This window comes from Lactuca sativa, chromosome 4 (genome assembly GCF_002870075.4).
Source record: "Lactuca sativa cultivar Salinas chromosome 4, Lsat_Salinas_v11, whole genome shotgun sequence".
Classification (NCBI taxonomy): Eukaryota; Viridiplantae; Streptophyta; class Magnoliopsida; order Asterales; family Asteraceae; genus Lactuca; species Lactuca sativa.
In genome coordinates this window covers 364,159,098-364,182,109 of record NC_056626.2, presented here as the reverse complement: position 1 = coordinate 364,182,109, position 23,012 = coordinate 364,159,098, and positions in this window count along the sequence as shown.

The window sequence follows — 23,012 nt, the reverse complement described above, 5'->3', positions numbered from 1 at the left end:
CGCCCTATGACACAATGCATCGGCTACCACATTAGCCTTGCCTGGGTGGTATAAGATCTCACAGTCATAATCCTTAACCACGTCTAACCATCTCCTCTGGCGCATGTTTAGGTTGGGTTGATCCATCAAATACTTCAAACTCTTATGGTCCGTGTATATGGTGCAACGAACCCCGTACAGGTAGTGACGCCAAATTTTGAGGGCGAACACTACTGCCCCCAACTCTAAGTCATGCGTGGGATATCTCGCTTCGTGAGGCTTCAGCTGCCTCGATGCATAGGCTATCACATGGCCCCTCTGCATCAACACTGCACCCAGTCCTGAAATCGATGCGTCGCAATATACGACGAAATCCTCCATCCCTTCAGGAAGGGCTAATACTGGTGCTTCGCACAGTCTCTGACGAAGTGTCTCGAAGGAAGTCTGCTGCTCGGGTCCCCATGAGAATGTAACACCCTTTCGGGTCAATTTGGTAAGTGGCACTGCGATCTTGGAGAAGTCCCTAATGAACCTTCGATAGTACCCTGCCAACCCAAGGAAACTCCTGATCTCCGAAGGTGACTTTGGTGCCTCCCATCTCATCACCGCCTCCACCTTGGCCGGATCGACCAATATCCCTGCCTGATTTACAACGTGCCCCAGAAATTGAACCTCCCGTAACCAGAAGTCACATTTGGAGAATTTTGCATATAGCTTCTCCGACCTCAGTACCTCAAGGACCTCCCTCAAATGTCCCTCATGCTGCTCCCTAGACCGCGAATACACCAGAATGTCGTCGATGAATACAATCACAGACCGATCCAGCATCGGCCTGCATACCCTGTTCATGAGATCCATGAACACTGCTGGGGCATTGGTGAGCCCAAAAGGCATCACCACGAACTCGTAATGCCCATATCGCGTCCTAAAGGCTGTCTTCTGGACGTCCTCATCCCGCACCCTTACCTGATGGTATTCTGATCTCAAATCAATCTTGGAAAACCAAGATGCCCCTTGCAACTGATCGAATAGATCATCGATTCTTGGTAACGGATAACGGTTCTTAACTGTCACCTTGTTCAGTTCCCGGTAATCGATACACATCCGGTGTGAACCATCCTTCTTCTTGACGAACAAAATCGGTGCTCCCCACGGCGAGCTACTCGGCCGAATAAATCCCTTCCCCAACAACTCTTGAAGTTGCGAGGACAATTCTTGCATCTCTGGAGGTGCAAGACGATAAGGCACCTTCGCAATAGGCGCCGCCCCTGGAACTAGGTCGATACCAAACTCCACTTGCCTCGCAGGAGGTATTCCCGGCAAATCCTCGGGGAAAACATCCGGAAACTCGCGCACCACTGGAACCTCCTGCAATGTCTTCGGTCTCTCGGAACTCTCCCACGTATCCATCACATACGCCACGAAACCGTTACATCCCCGCTGTAGGCATTGCCTCGCCCTAGCAGCCGAACAAAAAGCTGATCTCGAACGGGTACCCTCGCCGTACACCGTAAGAACTCCCCCACTAGGGTCTCGTATAGTCACAAACTGACGCTCGCAGTCGATGACAGTGCTGAATCGGCTCAACCAGTCCATGCCTACAATGACACAGACATCACCCATCGCAATAGGAATTAGGTCAATCGGAAATGCGACCCCGAAGATCTCTAGCACACATCCCCGAAAAACCTCCGTAGCACAAATCACCCTCTCAGCCGCAATGGAAACGCTTAAAGGCCGACTTAACGGCTCACGACTAATGCCGATGTGCTGACTAAAAGCTAACGATACAAACGATCTACTCGCACCCGAATCAAATAATACTAGAGCAGGCATAGAGTTCACAAGGAAAGTACCTACACATATATTAACATAAGCATAACATTTCGACCTTTAATTAAATACATGAAAGATAACATACCTGCCACAACATCGGGCGCAGCGCGGACCTCCTCCGCAGTCAGCTGAAAGGCTCTCCCGCGAGCCCTCGGGGCCTCGACCTTCACCGGTCGGGTCTCAGTAGTCCGGGTAGTAGGTGTAGCTCTCTGACGAAGTTGCGGGCACTCGGCCTTCCGATGGCCTGTCTGGTTGCAGTGAAAACAAACCATAAACCCCTTAGGGCAATCCCTGGCAATATGTCCGTCCTTGCCACACTTGTAGCAACCACCAGTTCGACACGCCCCCTCGTGACTTTTGCCGCACTTCGCGCAAGTGCGACCCTTCGAACCTCCCATCCTCGAATCAGCGAACTTAATCCGCTTGGCTGCCGGCTGAGACTGGGCCGGCCGTCGATCCACCTGCCGAGACTCAGCTTCCTCCCTCGCTTGAGTCTCCAACTCAATCTCGCGCTTCCTGGCGTTCGCCTGAAGCTCAGTGAAAGTGCGATAGGTGGAGTTTGACACAAACTCCCGAATCTCCCTCTTCAAAACACCCAAATAGCGGCTCATCCGCGACTGCTCCGTAGCTACCAGCTCGGGGCAGAACATTGCCCTCTCATGAAACTTCCGTGTGATCACTGCCACGGAATCAGTACCCTGCTTAAGGGTCAAGAACTCCTGAATCAACCGCTCCCTCTCTACCGGGGGAACGTACTCATCCCTGAACATCTCCGTAAACCTCTCCCACGTCACTGCCGTAATCTCTGCCTGAGTGAAGTTCACCGTCACGAACTTCCACCAATCCTTCGCTCCCAGACGGAGCTGGTTCAAGGCGAACCGTACCCTCAAGTGTTCCGGGCATGAGCAAGTATAGAAGCACCCCTCGATGTCGGCGATCCACCTCATGGCTGCAATCGGATCCTGCGTCCCATCAAATTCAGGGGGTTTCGTGTTGCTGAATTCCCTGAATGGTAATGAATCACCCCCTTGCGGCCTGGCAGCAGCCACCGCTGCGGTAGCGGCAGCAACTGCAGCTTCAGAAATTGCGGCGCACCGCTCCTCAAACTCCTCCATCAACGTGGTCTTAATAGACCCAAACATCTCCGGGATTTCAGCCCGGACCGCCGCAGCTACCTCTTCCTGAATAATCTGACGAATCTCCTCGTCACTCGCACCGCTCGAACTCGCCCCATTGCGTGTGACAACCATGATGTCTCTGAAATACAACATAAAATCATCAGAGACTCCACCAAGTACAATTGTACTCAATACGCGCCCTACCCAGTCTCCGATTTCCAGGGATTCTTATTTGAGTCTTCCACTGATCCGGTGCCTTCGGTAGTACGGGCCCAATACTACCGACCACACCGTATCAGTATTCGTCCCAAATCTTCCTCCCCAAATCCCGAATAACGGGTACTCTACTTCTAGTATGTCCTATTTACTTGCACGCTACCAAATATCTCATATAAGCAATCTCCCTAGACTAAGGCATCACAAAACAGGCAATTCTATTCCTATCATGTATACCTAGTCTTCTAGCATGCATAACAATTCATAATTCAGTGCATAACATAACATCGTAAGGTATTCTGGGGATCTTTACCGTTCGGACGCTGGCTGCTCGTACACACTGTTCCACCCTTGTTTTTACCGCCTTGCCCTTTATAAAATGTTATGTCCTTATTATTTTTAAGAAAAAGTTTTTCCTCAAATCCCCGGTCTGAGTTCAGTTGCACCCAAAAGTACACCCGAATCCCTCAAACCTAGGCTCTGATACCAATTGTAACAGCTCAAATTCTCAATTAAATTTTTCGTTAAAAATAAAACATTATTATTCGACAAAAGGGTTTATTCCAAGTTTATTTCAAAATAAAAATAATAAATCTCCAGGATCTCCAACAGTGGCAGTGTGTACGTGTCATGCCGGCGCCTTCCCACGGTCGTCACTAGTACCTGAAAAACATAAACACAACTAGTAAGCATAAATGCTTAGTGAGTTCCCCAGTATACGACTTACCCACATACGCCTTCCGGCCCGGACCTTTCGGTCCACATAATATTGCCTTCCGGCCCGGACCTTTCGGTCCACGTAACGTTGCCTTCCGGCCCGGATCTTTCGATCCACATAACATTGCCTTCCGGCCCGGATCTTTCGATCCACAACATAACTGCCTTCCGGCCCATACACATATATAACACATAATTCAAATACTCTAACACATAAAGCACATATATCATACCGTTCTTTCTAACACATTAAGTCTCGCCTTCCGGCCCGTATAATCATACAACACATATAAGCACACATCGCATAATAAGCATCTATCTCTCTAGACATAGCATGAATGTAACACACACGACCTTCCGGTCTAACAGTCAAACCCTTCCGGGTGAAGTATAGTGAGAAAACTCACCTTGTAGTACGCAGGCTATAACCTCCTCGAGCTACTCACACACAATCCGCTAGTCCGCAGGTTCCCTATAATACCACAGCCTTAGTTAATGATCTTATCAAACAAGGCAACTGACCCCTCTAAGATATATGCAGGTCAACGGTCAATTTTGACCGGACTCGTCGAGTGCAAAGGGTAACTCGACGAGTATAGACATCCTGACACCACTCGCCGAGTCTGAAGAACGACTCGACGAGTTCCAGTAGATCTTCAAGCTACTCGCCGAGTCAGAAGAACAACTCGACGAGTCCTAGTGAACCTTCAAGCTACTCGCCGAGTCCGAAGAACAACTCGGCGAGTTCTAGTGAATCTTCAAGCTACTCGCCGAGTCTGATCATTGGACTCGGCGAGTCCCCGCCATGCAGTCAACCCGCTGCCTCCTGTATTTCGCATGATTTCGAAGTATATAGATATAGGGCTTCCTGGACTTTCACATATACTATTACAGGGGTTTTTAAACACTTATAACAACAATATAATCTAACTAACCCTTAATTGGGTTTCCTAAACCCTAACTCGCATACAACGTAAAAGTTATAGATTTCAATCCGAAAATTACCTGGAAACGTGTTTCCTGTGTCTCCAAACCTCCAACACTCAATTCCTTTGATCACCACCTTGCTCCTCCTTGCCTAACAATCTCTTCAAGCCTTCTCAAGTCCTCTCTCTTGCTTCAGATGCTCACACACTCCCAGGGGATCTTCAATCGGCCAAAAGACACGACATGACGGCCATAATATCATTATATACGGTTCAGAATCGAAACGGCTAGGGTTCAGCTGAACAGCGTCGACTCGCCGAGTCCCTTATTGGACTCGTCGAGTCCAGTCGCGCGTCTGCGACCAAGACCATGGCCCTACTCGGCGAGTCGTGCACCAACTCGCCGAGTCCCCTCCTAAATGTGCCCCAAAAAAATAATTTAAAGAAATACCTGAAATTCCGGGCTGTTACATATCGATTTCATTGAATCATTGTAATTCAGTCGATATTTATTCACTGATTGAGTCAGTTTTGTAAATCGATTTATCACTTCGATTTTAAAATCGCTTTTGTTCAAGTCTCAGTCTAATAATCGAAAATTGATTCTTTGATCTTATCAATTTTGGTCAAGAACTCATGATGGAGGCTTAGAACTTGTGATAAAATACGTTTTTGATCTGAAATTTGGTATTGGATACTTCAATTTCGTGTTTATTTACGTCTGATTTCAAAAAGTCAAACATAAGAAAAATCAAACTCGATCTTCAATTGATGAATCGCTGAATTGAAGGCTGAAATTGTTTGATACAAGTTGAACATGGGCCCTGGATGTCGAAATGTTGTTCAATTTTGAGAGTTAATTTCGAAATTGGTTGGGTTCATGGACGTGATGTTGAGCACTGTGAACGGGTTCATGTTCGCATCTTGAACGTGATTTGGAAATTGAACCTCTTGTGGTGAATGAAAAGCAAAGTTAATACAAGAGTCGATCGATGCGAAGTCAAGAAAGTTTGGAATCGATGGGTTAGTGTTTGAAAAGCGAAGTGACTGGAATCAATTATTTTGATTTCGTTGATTGATGATTTTGGAACGAACAGTTAATTGTTGGTGTTTTAGATTGATGAATAGAAGGGAAGATTAGTTGAATGAAGTCTTGAAAACAAAAATCAAAGGAGTGAAATCGGTATTAGTTGAATGAGAAATTTTGTTTTCGCATGTGAACTGGATGATTGGGTTAACGAAGGGTTGACTTTGATTTGGTTGATTGTTTCTGGGAAGCAAAGTTCGTGAGATTGAATTCAAGTTTGGTTTATTGATTTCGTTCATTCTGTGAGTTCGCAAGATTGATTTGTGCGAGTTCGCATCTGGGTTTCAAAAGCAGTTCGCATATAAGGTCAATAATGTTCGCATTTGGTTAACTGGTTTGAAGGCCAAGAATATTCGCATCTGGGTCTCAATTGAGTTCGCATATAAGGTTGTGATTGTCACACCCCAAAACCGGAACGGCGGAAACGTTCTGGGGTGGATGACGTCATGTCAAGTATCACAACACAAGCATTATAGTAATCAAAGTACAACAAAACATTGCATTAATAGTAATAGTTTTACATGGTTTACATTACAACATAATAAAGTGTACAACAAATATAATAAGAACAACATGGTACTAGGCTATCTTCATCAACAGCTCCGGGGATGTACCTGTCTAATTGCTGACCTGAGATTACAAGTTATTTGAAAAGCGAGTATCAGCATTTTTACAAATGCTGGTGAGTTCATAAGTATTAGGTGACGTTTCAATCAAATAACTTTAATAAGTAGTAGTTTAAGTGTTTTTTGTGTATTAAATTTCTTACCAGAAAATCCTATATTTTCTTTAATAAAAGCAGCCTTCTACCAAGGCTGGTCAGTATTATGTGGTAAAAAGTAGTTTTCCCTAGATTGCAATCATTATCAAAATACTGAATTTGATTATTTGAGGAAAGCAAATGACATCAGGGAATAACATATGCCTCAGCAGTGAGGACTGCTGACTAAGGCAAGGAATCATAGACTACAGGAGAACATTGAACTAACGACACGCCTGGTTCAGTCTAACGAGTAGAGACTCAGACCCCAGAAGGCACCAAATGAAAGATACAGTTGGTAAAGTCTAAAACAGTGAAAGACAGACCCCAGACAGTATCAAATGAAAGATATGTCTTGTAAGGTCAAAACAAAGATAACAGACCTCAGACAGTATCAAATGAAAGATACGTCTTGTAAGGTCAAAACAGTGTGACTCTGAAAATGAGTTACCAGCATACAGTGTAAATTGCCGGTGAAATACCGTTACCTTAAGGCCAAAGAATTATAAGGTAACCCGGGATACTCGTAACCATACTGACTAGAGTTCCAGACGCCCTACAAGCGTCCATATAATGTGACATTTGTCACCCATTGGCTTGGTAGGCCGGGACTGTAGCTAGCAGTCAGGGTGCGGGGTTGTTAATCCCGTATAGATCTATACACACAATGTCCGCTCTCTCTACAGGAGACTCTGGTTACCAACTAGACGACGGAGAAGGCCGTGTCCTGAAGATGCATCCCAAATAGTGGGTATAGACTTCCAAATAGTGGGTGGTGTGTAAGTGCTGAGCTAGAGGTAGAGACTTCCCAATAGTGGGTTTCTAATGTAAGTGTAGACTAGAGGTAGAGACTCTTAACTGAACTGACTAGAGAATTCCTATATTTTCATACTCATATACATAATATATAACTAATGAATCAAACAACCTTCGGATGGCCATCTGATCCCACCAGACCACATCTCAACGAAGAAAAGGAAATAGGGCGGACGAGCCTTCCTAAGTCCCTCAATCATTACTTATATGTATCTATATACGCATAGACATACATCTAACTATGCATGGGTGTGTATTAAGTGGAGACATATCATTATGGTGTGAATTCATACAGTGTAGATAGATCGAGTCGCGAAGTATAAGCGTACCCAGTATAAGTGATATAGAGACGATAACAGGTATAAGCGATATAGAGACGATAACAGGTATAAGCGATATAGAGACAATAACAGGTATAAGCGATATAGAGACGATAACGTGCATAAACGCATCACGAAGTGTAAGCGTTATCGAGTAGGAGTTTAAAATATATGAAAGTGAAGCTACAGTACCTAAAAAGTAAAATTATAAGTCGTGAAAGGATACTTTGATGAAAAACCTTCATACTCGGGAAAAAAATCACAGTTGGTATTCTTTTGTAAAATATGTTTAAAAACCCTTGGAAATCCTTCATAAACCAGTTTAGAATGAGTTTGGATAAATCAGTATAAGTAAAAGTTTTGAAACAAGTAAAAATCATTATAGTGTCCTACTCGGTAAAACAGTGTAAAGTGTGGTAAAATCTTGTGCATGCGGGTTATCAATCACATTTGATTGATATGATAACTGGCATGTTTAACTTGTAATCCCCCCTATAAAAACATTTAAAAGCATTTAAAGGGTTCATTCAGGGGTATGAACTCACCTGGTGTAAGTAGGTCGGACGAAGGTGTCGTTTGGGCGTTCGGTGTCACGCAGAACACACACAATGACCTATTTTAACATATGATAACATATGTTCACATACAATTAGCATATTATATACTAATTAAACAACTATACGCGCTCAAAGGAGCGGAAAACACTTTGGCTAAGTGTTTGGGTGTCCCGAGTAGCGTTTAAGGGTGTGAATGGCTAAGGAATGGAGTTTACTCTCCAAGATTAAACCTTTATCTCATAGTTTACGGCCCAGGGACATCTCACCATGATTTACGGCTGTAAACTCATGGTGATGGGTTCTATGGTGTTTAATGCTTCTAGCTTGCTCATGGAATTATTCTAAGTACTTTTCACAAAAGGCATGAGTGGGTTTGAGGCTTCTAAGGGCATTTTCTATGAGTTTACAGCCAAGGGACCACTGCTAAGGGAGTTTACGGCCGTAAACTCTCATCCTTAGAGTTTTGTGAAGTTTAAAGCCCCTAATGCCTTTCTAGTAATTTCTAATGAAGTATAATGAAGTATGATGCTATTTTGGGGGATTAAAACTATCATTTGAATGAGTTTTGGGGAGTTTACGGCCTAGGTACTTGCTTGGGCTGTAAACTCCAAGTCACCCCATATTTCCTTGTGTTTAAGTCCTTAAATCATTCCTAGCATTTCATATAAATAGTTTAAGGCCATTTGGGGGTAAAAACCAACATTTTGGCTTGATTTGGGGAGTTTACGGCCTTGACACATGTCTGGGCCGTAAACTCCTTTTGTCCCTTCATTTTGATGTGTTTAAATGGTTAAACCCAAAATACCAAGTCCCTAATTTATGTGTGAAGCCTAAGGGTGGTTTGGGAGTGTTTTGGAGGCATTTTAACAAGGTTTTGAGGGGTTTACGGCCTAAGCTTGTGCTTGGGCCGTAAACTCTCTTTTACCCCCTAATTCCATGAGTTTTAATGTTTAAACACTCCTAGGCTAATACCTCAATTTATTTCCTAGCCATTAGGGACAAGTTTGGGTCATTTTGGCCTCATTTTAGGTGTTTACGGCCTAAGGAGGAGCTTAGGCCATAAACTCCTTTTCCATTGCTTCTAAGTCCGAATTTTGGGCTATAAACACAAATCAATATGTTTAGAATAAGCTAGGGTAAGCGGACTTACAATTTGGAAGCGTTTGGTTGCGGATTCGGGGCGAAAACGAATCTAGAGAGAGAGTATAGAGAGAGAGAGAGGGTGGAAAAGCTCCAAATGGAGTTTACTCCCCTTTATAAATGGGTGGGAGTTGGAGCTTAGTGGAATTGTACCCAATACTGCCGTTATACGGGGCTTTTAGTCGCACCCGATTTAGTGGTCGTAATAATAAAACTTAACACTTCCAATTAAATGGAAATATGTGTTGTGCGTTTTATTTCCTTTTGTCATGTCTTAACGGTATTTTTAAATGTAAACAATTAGGATGTTTATCAAATTGATGATTTCCTATTAACAGAACTTTTATACAGTGGAATATTCCGTTAACGGTAACGGGGAAATGTAACGGAACAACTTGGGTTGTCACATCATCCGCCCGTTAGAGGGAATTTCGTCCCGAAATTCAGGTCTAGGCAAGGAAGTAGGTATGAATGGCCAAGTAAAGGTAAGAGGGTACTTCCTATACGGTTGTCCTCGCATTCCCAAGTGAACTCTAGTCTGTGTTTGTCATTCTGACAGACCTTCACGTACGGGATGCGGATTCCGACTAATGTAGCTAGTGGGTTCCAACTGGTATATCTACGAGGTTAAAGTTCTCAATGAATTCTATCAAGATGGGTGAGATACGAAGACTGACGTTGGGAAATCACGTATCATGTCTAAGAAGTGGATTGATCTGGTGTGAATCTGTGGTATATCCGAAAGTAGTAGTGGCCTGAAAAGGGTTGGACCAAGTCCCCATGAGAATTCTCATATGGTCCTAAGCTCTCGGAAGGGTAGAGCTTTTCAGCACTTAGAACATAGTGTACTTCTATGGCAAGATCAACACTGGCGTGATCGCCATTCCGAAGTTCCTATAGTTCTCACTTGTACTGGATGTGTAGTCCTTTAGGTTAGTTCTTAGGAAGTTCGGGTTATCTTTGGTTTCGCGTTTCCCGTCCACTGGCTGATATAGACTTTCTAAATCGTCGAGTAGGTTGCGTGACTATGGTCATCGGTTTGCTATAGAGTGTTTATCCCAAACTCGTGCAAAATGGACCTGCACTAACGACACTTGAGATACGGAAACCCTGAGGATCGGGGAGATAGGGTTTCACCAGACGAGTGTTGGACTATTCTGGGAGGTGGTTCTACTATCTATGCGCGAGATAGTATTAGGGGAAACACCTAATAGTCCAAGGAATCTCTAAGACTGTGGTTCATTCTAGCATGGAAAGTGTATGTTCCTGTATAACCCTTCGACTAACACCAAGGCTGGTGTCAAGTCTGTAATCTCTTCGGGATCTGGGTCACGAGATTTAACGCAACTACTTTCACACTTGACCAAATATTCTTGGCTGCAAAGGTTATCCTGTGGTTCTTGGTATCCTAGTGTTCACTTCGGAGAATGTATTTCATCGTCTACAGGGCGACGACGATTTCCTCCATGCAAGAGGGTGGAGAATGATAGGCATTACCTGTCTATAACAGGGCGGGCAAGGTGCCTGAGTAGTTAGAGCATCCACTGCAACTACTCTTTCGAAGGTTCTGAGTTTTCTCGGTCTAGGTCAAACCTAGTGGGTATATGGTTTCATCACTCGGAACTTTACTCGCTCAACCCGCAGTGATTCTCTTGACTCCGGCTCCTATGTTATGGAATAGGGTGGAAGTGTTTTTCTAAGAGGTTCGTGGTAGAACTCATGCTTGGCTTAACCGCCAATACTTGACGTATGCCAGCGCATACCTGGTCATAGTGGTCAGCCTCGTGAGTTCTATTCTCTGGGTTCACGAACCTGATGTGCGAGGTGCGAAGGGTCTCCCAGGGGAATCTAAGGGGTATGCCTCGGATGGTTGTCGTTTTCTGAGGTATCTGCAGTGTTTTTCACTTCGGTGTTTATCTGACTACGAGGGGTCGGTCCACGATGTATGGTACCCTCCCTTGGGTGCTTCAGAAGGTTTGAGATAAGAGGGGTGATTGACGGATCGCATTAGGTTTGATTATTTGTGTTAGGTTTAGGTTCAGGAGAACCTTTATGTCGACATGGCTATGGAGAAAGTTCTTCTTACACAGCACCAAGAATGTACACATGGTTGAACGAAGTCGAACCAAGATCAATAGAGTCGTCGAAGTTGGCACACTTCGACATGATATATAATGAAGATCGATAGAGTCATGTGCGGAACAGGCACACAAGTTCTAAGCGTCTCAGTTTTCGTCCTGTGTATCACTACCGTGGATACTTGGACTGATAGAGTCGACGCGGAACTATAAAGAGTTCTTAGTGTTTCCGAATAGAGTATATTTTCATGAATGAATTTTCACAAGGCATTTCTATAATCGCCTCACATATACTAGTCATGTATATTTAAGGTGGGGAGGACTGTTCACTGAGCGACCCCGCCCTAAATCCACAACCAAATGAGGAACAGGTAATGAGGCGGCATTCGCTCACTCTAGGTTTGTCCATCTTAAATATACATGGTTGTAACGTATATGTTCAGTCATTATAGTTTTACCTAATGGATTTTAAATTTTATAACAGTGTTGCGACTTTCGCCTTACTGTAAAGAATTTGCATTTGAATTAGTCTTTTATTGTTCTTAGCTTAGTTATCCGAGATCGAGAGACGTACCAAAAATCTACCGAGTTCCTTGACGTTTCCTCCTAAGCGGTAGAGTTAGGCTCCTCCCGTGTGTTTGTTGTTTCTTTCAGTTAGGCAATCCCTTTTGAAGTGTCCCTTTCCACCACATCGGTGACAAACTATGTTGGTTGTTGTGCTAGTGGTTGGTGTAATAAACTCCACCGGGGCTCTGCAGATACGGGAGGTGTGCCCCTTCCTGTTACATCTAATACAGTGGAGTTCCCGACAGACACCATGATGATGGTAGCTGCACTTGCCGTAGTGGGGAAGTTCTCCTAGATATGGTCTGCTTGAAGTCGGGAGGGAAGGGTTGGCAGGAGTTGCTTCTGCTTGTTGCCCTTTGGAGGGTCCTTGGGCCGAGGTACTTCCCTCCTCCATCTTGAGTTTCCTCTTTAGTAGGTTCGTTTGAGGTTCTTGGGTGACTGGGCATGGAAGTATTGGTTGTTGCTGTCCATTGTTAGGATCGGAATTCCTGACAGGGCCCTTGCTAACATTAGCGGTGTTAGCATTTAGGTGAGCCATGACAGCTGCTACGGCTGCTGAGACCGCAGCTTGGAACGTAGCTTAATCGAATAAGAGAGTAGGTTTCTTGCTTGTGGACTGATTGCGCTTCTTCGGTGGCATGGTTTTCCTACATGGAAAGGAATACAAGATGATAAGAGGCGATAGCTAACCCTGGGCATTTCTGTCCTAAATGTGTTAGGCATAATATTTTTCCCATGCCCTAGGTACTGGTCGTCTGAGTGTCGACCTACATCCCTATCATGTAGTCCTGGTAATCAAGGTAAGAGTATGAGTATTGGAAAAGGTCATAAGATGCGTGTCGTTCCTACTAAGTTACCTTTATACTAGGAAAGGTTTCACTCTCTGGCCTAGAGAGATTTGAGAACGATTCAGAACGGACTGCGGAAAGAGAGGCTCATAGGGGCAGATGGCTAAAATTCTCTCAATAAAGGTGCGAGGATCCGCCCTAATCGTGTATCTGGCAACGGGAAACGACGATTTACCTAACACATAGTGTGAATAGTGTAACCACTAACTCACTAAATTGTATTATTTTATGGGTGTATTAGCGTGACGAACATGAGGTAAAGACAATTCTCGGGTTCCATGCGCTGGTTCCCGCTGTCTGCCTCGTATCTTTGACTGGAATCGGCGTTGGTTTCCTTCGGGTAGTTCCCTAGGGTTCTCTTCATGTATGGACATATTGAATTTCTACTCCGCCTTGTCTCCGAATCTGACTCTGTGTGTCATCACTTCATGATGGATGACTGGGAATCTCCGAAGTTTAGGCGAATTCTCTCACCGATGTCCCTAAAATGATATAGGCACTTGGTGAATTCAATAGCCTCGACCCAGTTCATTCGTTTCCTAGTTGGAAATCTTCTCAATGAACCTCTTTAGGGTCGAATTCAACTCTTCTGTTATGCACTGAAGTGGGTAGGGTTTTCTACAGGGTTCGTGCGAGAATGGAAATGTCTAAAGAATCCTAAGAGATTATTAACATTTCACTGTATGATCCATATCGAGTCCTGCTACGATTACACATGGTATACAAATCATATATAGCTTAGATCCGATAGGCCTTCGAATATGTGATACTACTCTAGATCCACATCCAAACAAGGAAAAGGAAATAGGGCGAAACCACACATTCTTAGCCTATGGGATCCTTATTATATATAACCTTGGGAGTACACCCTCTGTAGTTGTAGGTATTTCAATAAGGATCTTTTAGTTATTCACGCAAGGTTGTTTATGTGTTCTAAAATACCCCTATGGTATTTTAATTCTTGTTTGTTTCTTATCTTCTGAGTATGATTCTAGGATTAGTGTAGATATTTTAGTGTTCTAAAATACTCCTATAGTATTTTAACTTTATGTTTGGCTCTAGCATTCCTAGTTGGTAAGTTTCAGACCTGTTGTACACCACTATCACTCCCAAGCACACGTTCATCGCATCTCGGATAAATGTAGTTGATCAGGTTACATTTATTCCAGCTTACGATTACATAACTGCCCAGGTTTGACTGTAGGGTTCACCATCCGAAGACTTTTATTATTGTTCTTCTTGTGATACTTTTGTTCAAGTGCTTAGATTCTGGATGTTATTATACTTTGGTAAAATATGGTTATATTTTAAAGTATAATTCTTGGTCAGAGTGTTTTATCCCTCTGCGTTTATAGGTTATATATCTTTTATGAATTGATATACTTAGCTCACTATAAACAATGCTCTGATACCAATCTGTCACACCCCAAAACCGGAACGGCAGAAACGTTCTGGGGTGGATGACGTCATGTCAAGTATCACAACACATGCATTATAGTAATCAAAGTACAACAAAACATTGCATTAATAGTAATAATTTTACATGGTTTACATTACAACATAATAAAGTGTACAACAAATATAATAAGAACAACATGGTACTAGGCTATCTTCATCAACATATCCGGGGATGTACCTGTCTAATTGCTGACCTGAGATTACAAGTTATTTGAAAAGCGAGTATCAGCATTTTTACAAATGCTGGTGAGTTCATAAGTATTAGGTGAAGTTTCAATCAAATAACTTTAATTAGTAGTAGTTTAAGTGTTTTCTGTGTATTAGAGTTCTTACCAGAAAATCCTATATTTGCTTTAATAAAAGCAGCCTTCTACCAAGGCTGGTTAGTATTATGTGGTAAAAAGTAGTTTTCCCTAGATTGCAATCATTATCAAAATACTGAATTTGATTATTTGAGGAAAGCAAACGACATCAGGGAATAACATATGCCTCAGCAGTGAGGACTGCTGACTAAGGCAAGGAATCATAGACTACAGAAGAACATCGAACTAACGACACGCCTGGTTCAGTCTAACGAGTAGAGACTCAGACCCCAGAAGGCACCAATTGAAAGATACAGTTGGTAAAGTCTAAAACAGTGAAAGACAGACCCCAGACAGTATCAAATGAAAGATATGTCTTGTAAGGTCAAAACAAAGATAACAGACCCCATACAGTATCAAATGAAAGATACGTCTTGTAAGGTCAAAACAGTGTGACTCTGAAAATGAGTTACCAGCATACAGTGTAAATTGCCGGTGAAATAGCGTTACCTTAAGGCCAAAGAATTATAAGGTAACCCGGGATACTCGTAACCATACTGACTAGAGTTCCAGACGCCCTACAAGCGTCCATATAATGTGACATTTGTCACCCATTGGCTTGGTAGGCCGGGACTGTAGCTAGCAGTCAGGGTGCGGGGTTGTCAATCCCGTATAGATCTATACACACAATGTCCGCTCTCTCTACAGGAGACTCTGGTTACCAACTAGACGACGGAGAAGGCCGTGTCCTGAAGATGCATCCCAAATAGTGGGTATAGACTTCCAAATAGTGGGTGGTGTGTAAGTGCTGAGCTAGAGGTAGAGACTTCCCAATAGTGGGTTTCTAATGTAAGTGTAGACTAGAGGTAGAGACTCTTAACTGAACTGACTAGAGAATTCCTATATTTTCATACTCATATACATAATATATAACTAATGAATCAAACAACCTTCGGATGGCCATCTGATCCCACCAGACCACATCTCAACGAAGAAAAGGAAATAGGGCGGACGAGCCTTCCTAAGTCCCTCAATCATTACTTATATGTATCTATATACGCATAGACATACATCTAACTATGCATGGGTGTGTATTAAGTGGAGACATATCATTATGGTGTGAATTCATACAGTGTAGATAGATCGAGTCGCGAAGTATAAGCGTACCCAGTATAAGTGATATAGAGACGATAACAGGTACAAGCGATATAGAGACGATAACAGGTATAAGTGATATAGAGACAATAACAGGTATAAGCGATATAGAGACGATAACGTGCATAAACGCATCACGAAGTGTAAGCGTTATCGAGTAGGAGTTTAAAATATATGAAAGTGAAGCTGCAGTACCTAAAAAGTAAAAGTATAAGTCGTGAAAGGATACTTTGATGAAAAACCTTCATACTCGGGAAAAAAATCACAGTTGGTATTCTTTTGTAAAATATGTTTAAAAACCCTTGGAAATCCTTCATAAACCAGTTTAGAATGAGTTTGGATAAATCAGTATAAGTAAAAGTTTTGAAACAAGTAAAAATCATTATAGTGTCCTACTCGGTAAAACAGTGTAAAGTGTGGTAAAATCTTGTGCATGCGGGTTATCAATCACATGTGATTGATATGATAACTGGCATGTTTAACTTGTAATCCCCCTTATAAAAACATTTAAAAGCATTTAAAAGGTTCATTCAGGGGTATGAACTCACCTGGTGTAAGTAGGTCCGGCGAAGGTGTCGTTTGGGCGTTCGGTGTCACGCAGAACACACACAATGACCTATTTTAACATATGATAACATATGTTCACATACAATTAGCATATTATATACTAATTAAACAACTATACGCGCTCAAAGGAGCGGAAAACACTTTGGCTAAGTGTTTGGGTGTCCCGAGTAGCGTTTAAGGGTGTGAATGGCTAAGGAATGGAGTTTACTCTCCAAGATTAAACCTTTATCTCATAGTTTACGGCCCGGGGACATCTCACCATGATTTACGGCTGTAAACTCATGGTGATGGGTTCTATGGTGTTTAATGCTTCTAGCTTGCTCATGGAATTATTCTAAGTACTTTTCACAAAAGGCATGAGTGGGTTTGAGGCTTCTAAGGGCATTTTCTATGAGTTTACAGCCAAGGGACCACTGCTAAGGGAGTTTACGGCCGTAAACTCTCATCCTTAGAGTTTTGTGAAGTTTAAAGCCCCTAATGCCTTTCTAGTAATTTCTAATGAAGTATAATGAAGTATGATGCTATTTTGGGGGATTAAAACTATCATTTGAATGAGTTTTGGGGAGTTTACGGCCTAGGTACTTGCTTGGGCTGTAAACTCCAAGTCACCCCATATTTCCTTGTGTTTAAGTCCTTAAATCATTCCTAGCATTTCATATAAATAGTTTAAGGCCATTTGGGGGTAAAAACCAACATTTTGGCTTGATTTGGGGAGTTTACGGCCTTGAGACATGTCTGGGTCGTAAACTCCTTTTGTCCCTTCATTTTGATGTGTTTAAATGGTTTAAACCCAAAATACCAAGTCCCTAATTTATGTGTGAAGCCTAAGGGTGGTTTGGGAGTGTTTTGGAGGCATTTTAACAAGGTTTTGAGGGGTTTATGGCCTAAGCTTGTGCTTGGGCCGTAAACTCTCTTTTACCCCCTAATTCCATGAGTTTTAATGTTTAAACACTCCTAGGCTAATACCTCAATTTATTTCCTAGCCATTAGGGACAAGTTTGGGTTATTTTGGCCTCATTTTAGGTGTTTACGGCCTAAGGAGGAGCTTAGGCCGTCAACTCCTTTTCCATTGCTTCTATGTCCGAATTTTGGGCTATAAACACAAATCAATATGTTTAGAATAAGCTAGGGTAAGCGGACCTACAATTTGGAAGCGTTTGGTTGCGGATTTGGGGCGAAAACGAGTATAGAGAGAGAGAGGGTGGAAAAGCTCCAAATAGAGTTTACTCCCCTTTATATATGGGTGGGAGTTGGAGCTTAGTGGAATTCTACCCAATACTGCCGTTATACGGGGCTTTTAGTCGCACCCGATTTAGTGGTCGTAATAATAAAACTTAACACTTCCAATTAAATGGAAATACGTGTTATGCATTTTATTTCCTTCTGTCATGTCTTAACGATATTTTTAAATGTAAACAATTGGGATGTTTATCAAATTGATGATTTCCTATTAACGGAACTTTTATACAGTGGAATATTCCGTTAACGGTAACAGGGAAATGTAACGGAACAATTTGGGTTGTCACAGTGATATGGGCAGTTCGCATCTAGTACACGAGATTAACCTCTTTTCTTTTAGTCTCAGAGATCTGAAAAGAAGGCTACGAAATTTGTGATAAAATGAAGAATTCAATATCAGATCAAGCCTTTTTCATCGAGAGTGAAGATTATGAGGAAGACAAGGACTCCATTAGAGGTGAAGACGATGGGAATGATTCAGAATTTTCAAATTATTTTGACGATAACCCTCAACATCAAAGAAAACCTAGTTCCTTAAACCCATCGTGGCCTCAAAGTTACAAGTATGACCCCATCCCACTTTTTTGGATTCTACTTTAATTCCTTATACAATCAACAATTTATAAGATTCCGCTGAAATTCTGTAACAACAACTGCATTCAGATATATATATATATATATATATATATATATATATATATATATATATATATATATATATATATATAAGGCCGGTGCTTTAAGAATCGAGGAAAGCGGGTCTTTTTCTTAGAGTTATGAGGATTTTTTTTAGGGAATTTGAGATTTTGCCAAATCAGCGCTCTGATCATCTCTCCCTTTCTCCGAATCTATCCCTATCTTCTTCTCTAATCCAATTCCCGAAATGGAGTTCGAATCCAACAATATTTCTGAAGACAACAACAACAATCACGGATGGCAGAAGGTTACTTACGCTAAGAAGAACAGGAAGAATCAGCCTAAGCAGCAGGTGCCCCAACCGAAGGCGCTTCCAAACGGATCCATTGTCGTTGGTAATGATAATGTCTTCACTGCTATTGAGAAGAAATCGGAGGAGCGTAAAAAGGTTATAGAAGCACAGAGACTGTCGATTTATGATCCTGCTCCTCCTCCGGTTAAATCGTCAAGGAAGAAGAACTTCTCCCTGTATGTTATTATCTTCGATCATGGTTATGGCAGATGCATCAGGTTATTGGTTGATAGGTCGATTAAGTTATCACAAATATTGTTATCCTTGTTCAATTTCTTACCTTGGATGATAATTTGATTTTGATCTGAATCTGAATTAAGGCTCTGCTGTGCCAGATCCATAGGGTTATTGGTCCGTAGGTAGGGAGAAGTTTTCACTAGATATTATTGGCATACGATTTCAGGTTCTTCTTCTGGTAGCATCTTCAATACAGTTTTGATTACATAGCTTGGTGTGGCATAATGCCCTGTCTATGTTTTTAGGGGCCGAAAATTAAGACACGATAATAACATCTTTTAAAGAACTCGTATATCAGATTCCAGATTTTGATGATCAATTCATGTGGGGTGGAGTAAGATTTAATTGATAGTTAGTTTTTGTATTTCTGCCTTCTCAATTTGGTTTTGGCATCACAATCAAGAGCAGTTAATTAGATCATTTATTGTGTCTGTAGTAAAATAATTGTTTTAAATTCTACAATCTCTCTCTCTCTCTCTCTCTCTCTCTCTCTCTCTTTTGCTTTATGTAGAAATTTACTAATAATTGTTTTTTTTAACAGGCATCGATGATTTGGATAATTGGTGAAGGTGATGAAAGAATTGATAATGCTGATGAGCTTCTTGAAAGCTTCCTTGAGACTTTCCCTGAAGAACCTGCACAGTTAAGCTTTTTCACAAAAAGCCAACTGAAGGACCACAACAGATGATTCAGGTAGTAAGGTTGATATTATTTATTTTAATGTATGTTAGGCTGCTAAATATGTTGTGTTAGCTGAGAAGCCAGTTATCAGTGCTCAGTGATGATTCGAATCAATTGTATACCACAAACCCCTTGAAACATTCATTTTCTTTTTGTCTCAATCTCTCATCTATGCAAAAGACATGAATGCCCTTCTTATCATCATCTTAAAAAATAACCCTAGAAAGCTTGTCCAATCCATTTATGTTCTATTCAGTCTCTTACCTGTGTAGTCACTGTCATATGTTGTATTTTGTGAATTGATGCTGTTCACTTATGACATGTTGTATTGGATTTAGATATAAAAAATGTTCATATTTTTTTGAAATTGTAATAGCTTTTTTAGCATTGTTTTCATGTCTTATTGTCTAGTGTGAACTTGGAGGAAATGCAATATTAGCTGTGTCAATGGTTGCTTGCAAAGCTGGAACTGCTGAGAAGGAGGCATGCACAATCTAATAATTTATTTGATTGTTGAGGTTATAAACTGTAAATGTGTTGATTTGTGTGTAGATGTAGCAGGGGACAAAGTCCTACTGAAGGTGGGACAAGGGGTGAGGAGGTTGGGCAGGGACAGGGGTAGGGGCAGGGGCAGCAACAACAAGAGCTACTATGACAACATCAATTCAAAGAAGCATGTATCTAACTCCATTAATAAACTTCTGACCATCCTAAAATCCTTTCCCAGTTGAAATGAATGCTATTGATATTTTCAGGTAATTATATTATACTTCTTTTTTTCTTTTTAGTTTATTGAAATATGATTCTTTTAGTTTCCAATTAATGGGAGTTAATTTCCAACAGTTGGGAAGTAATACCCTTCTAGTACATGTGGTTTAGGGTTCAATTAATTTAGGAGATTCCTTTTAGTTTCTGATCAAAATATTAAAATTCCGTTAATTCCCTTCGAGGATATTTGGCAATTAATGGAAGTTAATTCCCAACAGTTTTGATGGCTCCAAGGTGTTGTTCACAAATTGTCATAATTAATTATCAATGGATCAAGAATGATCTTACTTTCTGCTGTAATAAATTTTCTTTTTATTTCCACAAACAACATCATGTACTGTATATATGTTTTTTTTTTGAAATTTGGTTAGTTTGTGAATTTCCTATTATTTTTTGGCATTGTGCTCCTCCTTTTGCTTCAATTGGTTTCTTAACCTAAACAACATATGTGATAAAACAATATGTTCAATAAATTTGGCATGGAAATGGAATATTATATATATATATATATATATATATATATATATATATATATATATATATATATATATATATTGTTCTCCTTAAAGGGTTAAGACCTGGTCTTGCAGGGACTGAATCAAGTGCACCACCAAGATTACTATGTCTGGTACAAAAATGTTGGGATGCTGACATGCACAATAGGCCTTCATTTGATGATATCATCTCCAAACATGATCTCAACATGGTTTTACCCTGTTGCCTGTAACAGGCCTCTAAAAGATTCTCCTGTTCTTATGTATTTGCCTGGTAATTTGTGTTTGGTTATAAAATTACACAAATTACCATTTTACCCCTACAAGATATGCTTATATTTACTTCCTAATTGGATGTGATACTTTGTGTAGGTTTGGAAGGAACTGGAACTGGCCTTGTTGTACATGAGAAAACTCTTGGAAAGTGAGTTGAATTTGGCTAAGTAATTATTGAGTGAGATGGGCTAATGTACAACTGCTTATCCATATAATCAGCTGTTTGGAGCATTAGTCTTAAAAAATTATGAAAGGCAAGATGAAACTTTACTTAGTTGGAATTTGATGTACATAGTAGATTAGATGCAAATTTATATATTGTAAGAAATATAATTGTATAACATTAAATTTATGCAATGGATTCTATTTTTTGTATATCATATTTTATTTTCTATTATGAAACATTAAATACAAATTTAATTTGAAAATAAGTAAATCTATAAATAATATTTTTTTTAAACATTTAAAATTATGATACGCAAAAATGTGTGTCATCTTCATTTATGACATGGCCTTTCTTGACAGGGGCTTTCTTGATATGCATTGCGTGTCATTAACACGCGCGTCGTAAGGTTACGACACGCGAATGCGTGTCGTCTTCCTTTATGACAGGGCCTTCCTTGATACGCATTGCGTGTCGTAAACGCGCATCGTAATTGCGCGTCGTAAATGAGCGTCGTAAATGCGCGTCGTCTATAGACGACGCTCAAAAGCGCGTCGTCTCTCTTTATGACAGGGCCTTCCTTGACGCGCATTTGCGCGTCGTCTGAGCCTTTTACGACGCGCAATGAGCGTCGTAAAAGGCTGTTTTTCTAGTAGTGCTTTTTGGTTGTGTGAAAACAATAATAGTCTCCTCCCAACCCCAAAGGCGCAGGAGTAAGCAAGACCAAGTACTCAGAGCATGATGGCACATATTGTTCGGTTGGGTCCTCAATTGAAAGATCATAGGCTCGAGCTAAAAACCTTCATTTTTCAAACACTTTGGTATTTCACATAACAATTTTTAAATAAATATAAGTATTTTCAAAACGGCTGAGCAACCCACAAAATCAATATTAAATAGACATTATGACTCGATGTACGGAACTCCTATCATTTTCCATCTTGATGAGTTAAATTCAAGATATAGAGATGCTAGTAACTCATCACATATTTCATGGTGACCAACTTCAGGATAAGATAATTAAAGATAAAGTTTAAGATAGCAGTACATTGATCCTAAGTCGATAATCCAAAAAAAGAATTCATCAAAGTTAATGTAAAATAAATTAAAAATATGGAGGACGACACACCTGATGGTACCAGTGGTAGGAGAGGTTTTGATTTCCAAAAAACGACACTAGTTGGAGGTATTCGCATAATACTTCATTATGCCCGAATAAACATCGAATAATTATGATATTTGTTTTAAAAAAAACCACTTTTTCTTCAATCCTCCATCTTTTTCTTCTGTACACCTCTCCCCAACTTTAAGTCTCGCATCGTCCTCGATGCATCAAAAGATAAATTTCTAAAATAATAATAGAGAAAAAAACTACAAGCACACAAATAAAATCAAATATAAAATAAACTAAAATAACTACCCCCTAAATTTCGTCGTGTCCACGATTGCACTTGGCACGTGCAACAAGCCTTTTAAACCACTAGGTTATCCCTAGTGGACGAGTGAAGTCTCTGTTAGGGTGCAAAGTCACTCTTTGATGTAGTGTTTTAGGCTTTCCCCTTTGTATGTGTAAATGGGTTGAGTCTTTCCTATAAATAGGAAGTGAGTGACTCCTATTATGTAATTGAGTCCATTTGGAGTGTTAGACTAGAGAGAGAAACTTTGTACAAACCCATTTGTATATTCTTTCTAGATCTAATAAGAGCTTACAAAGATTTA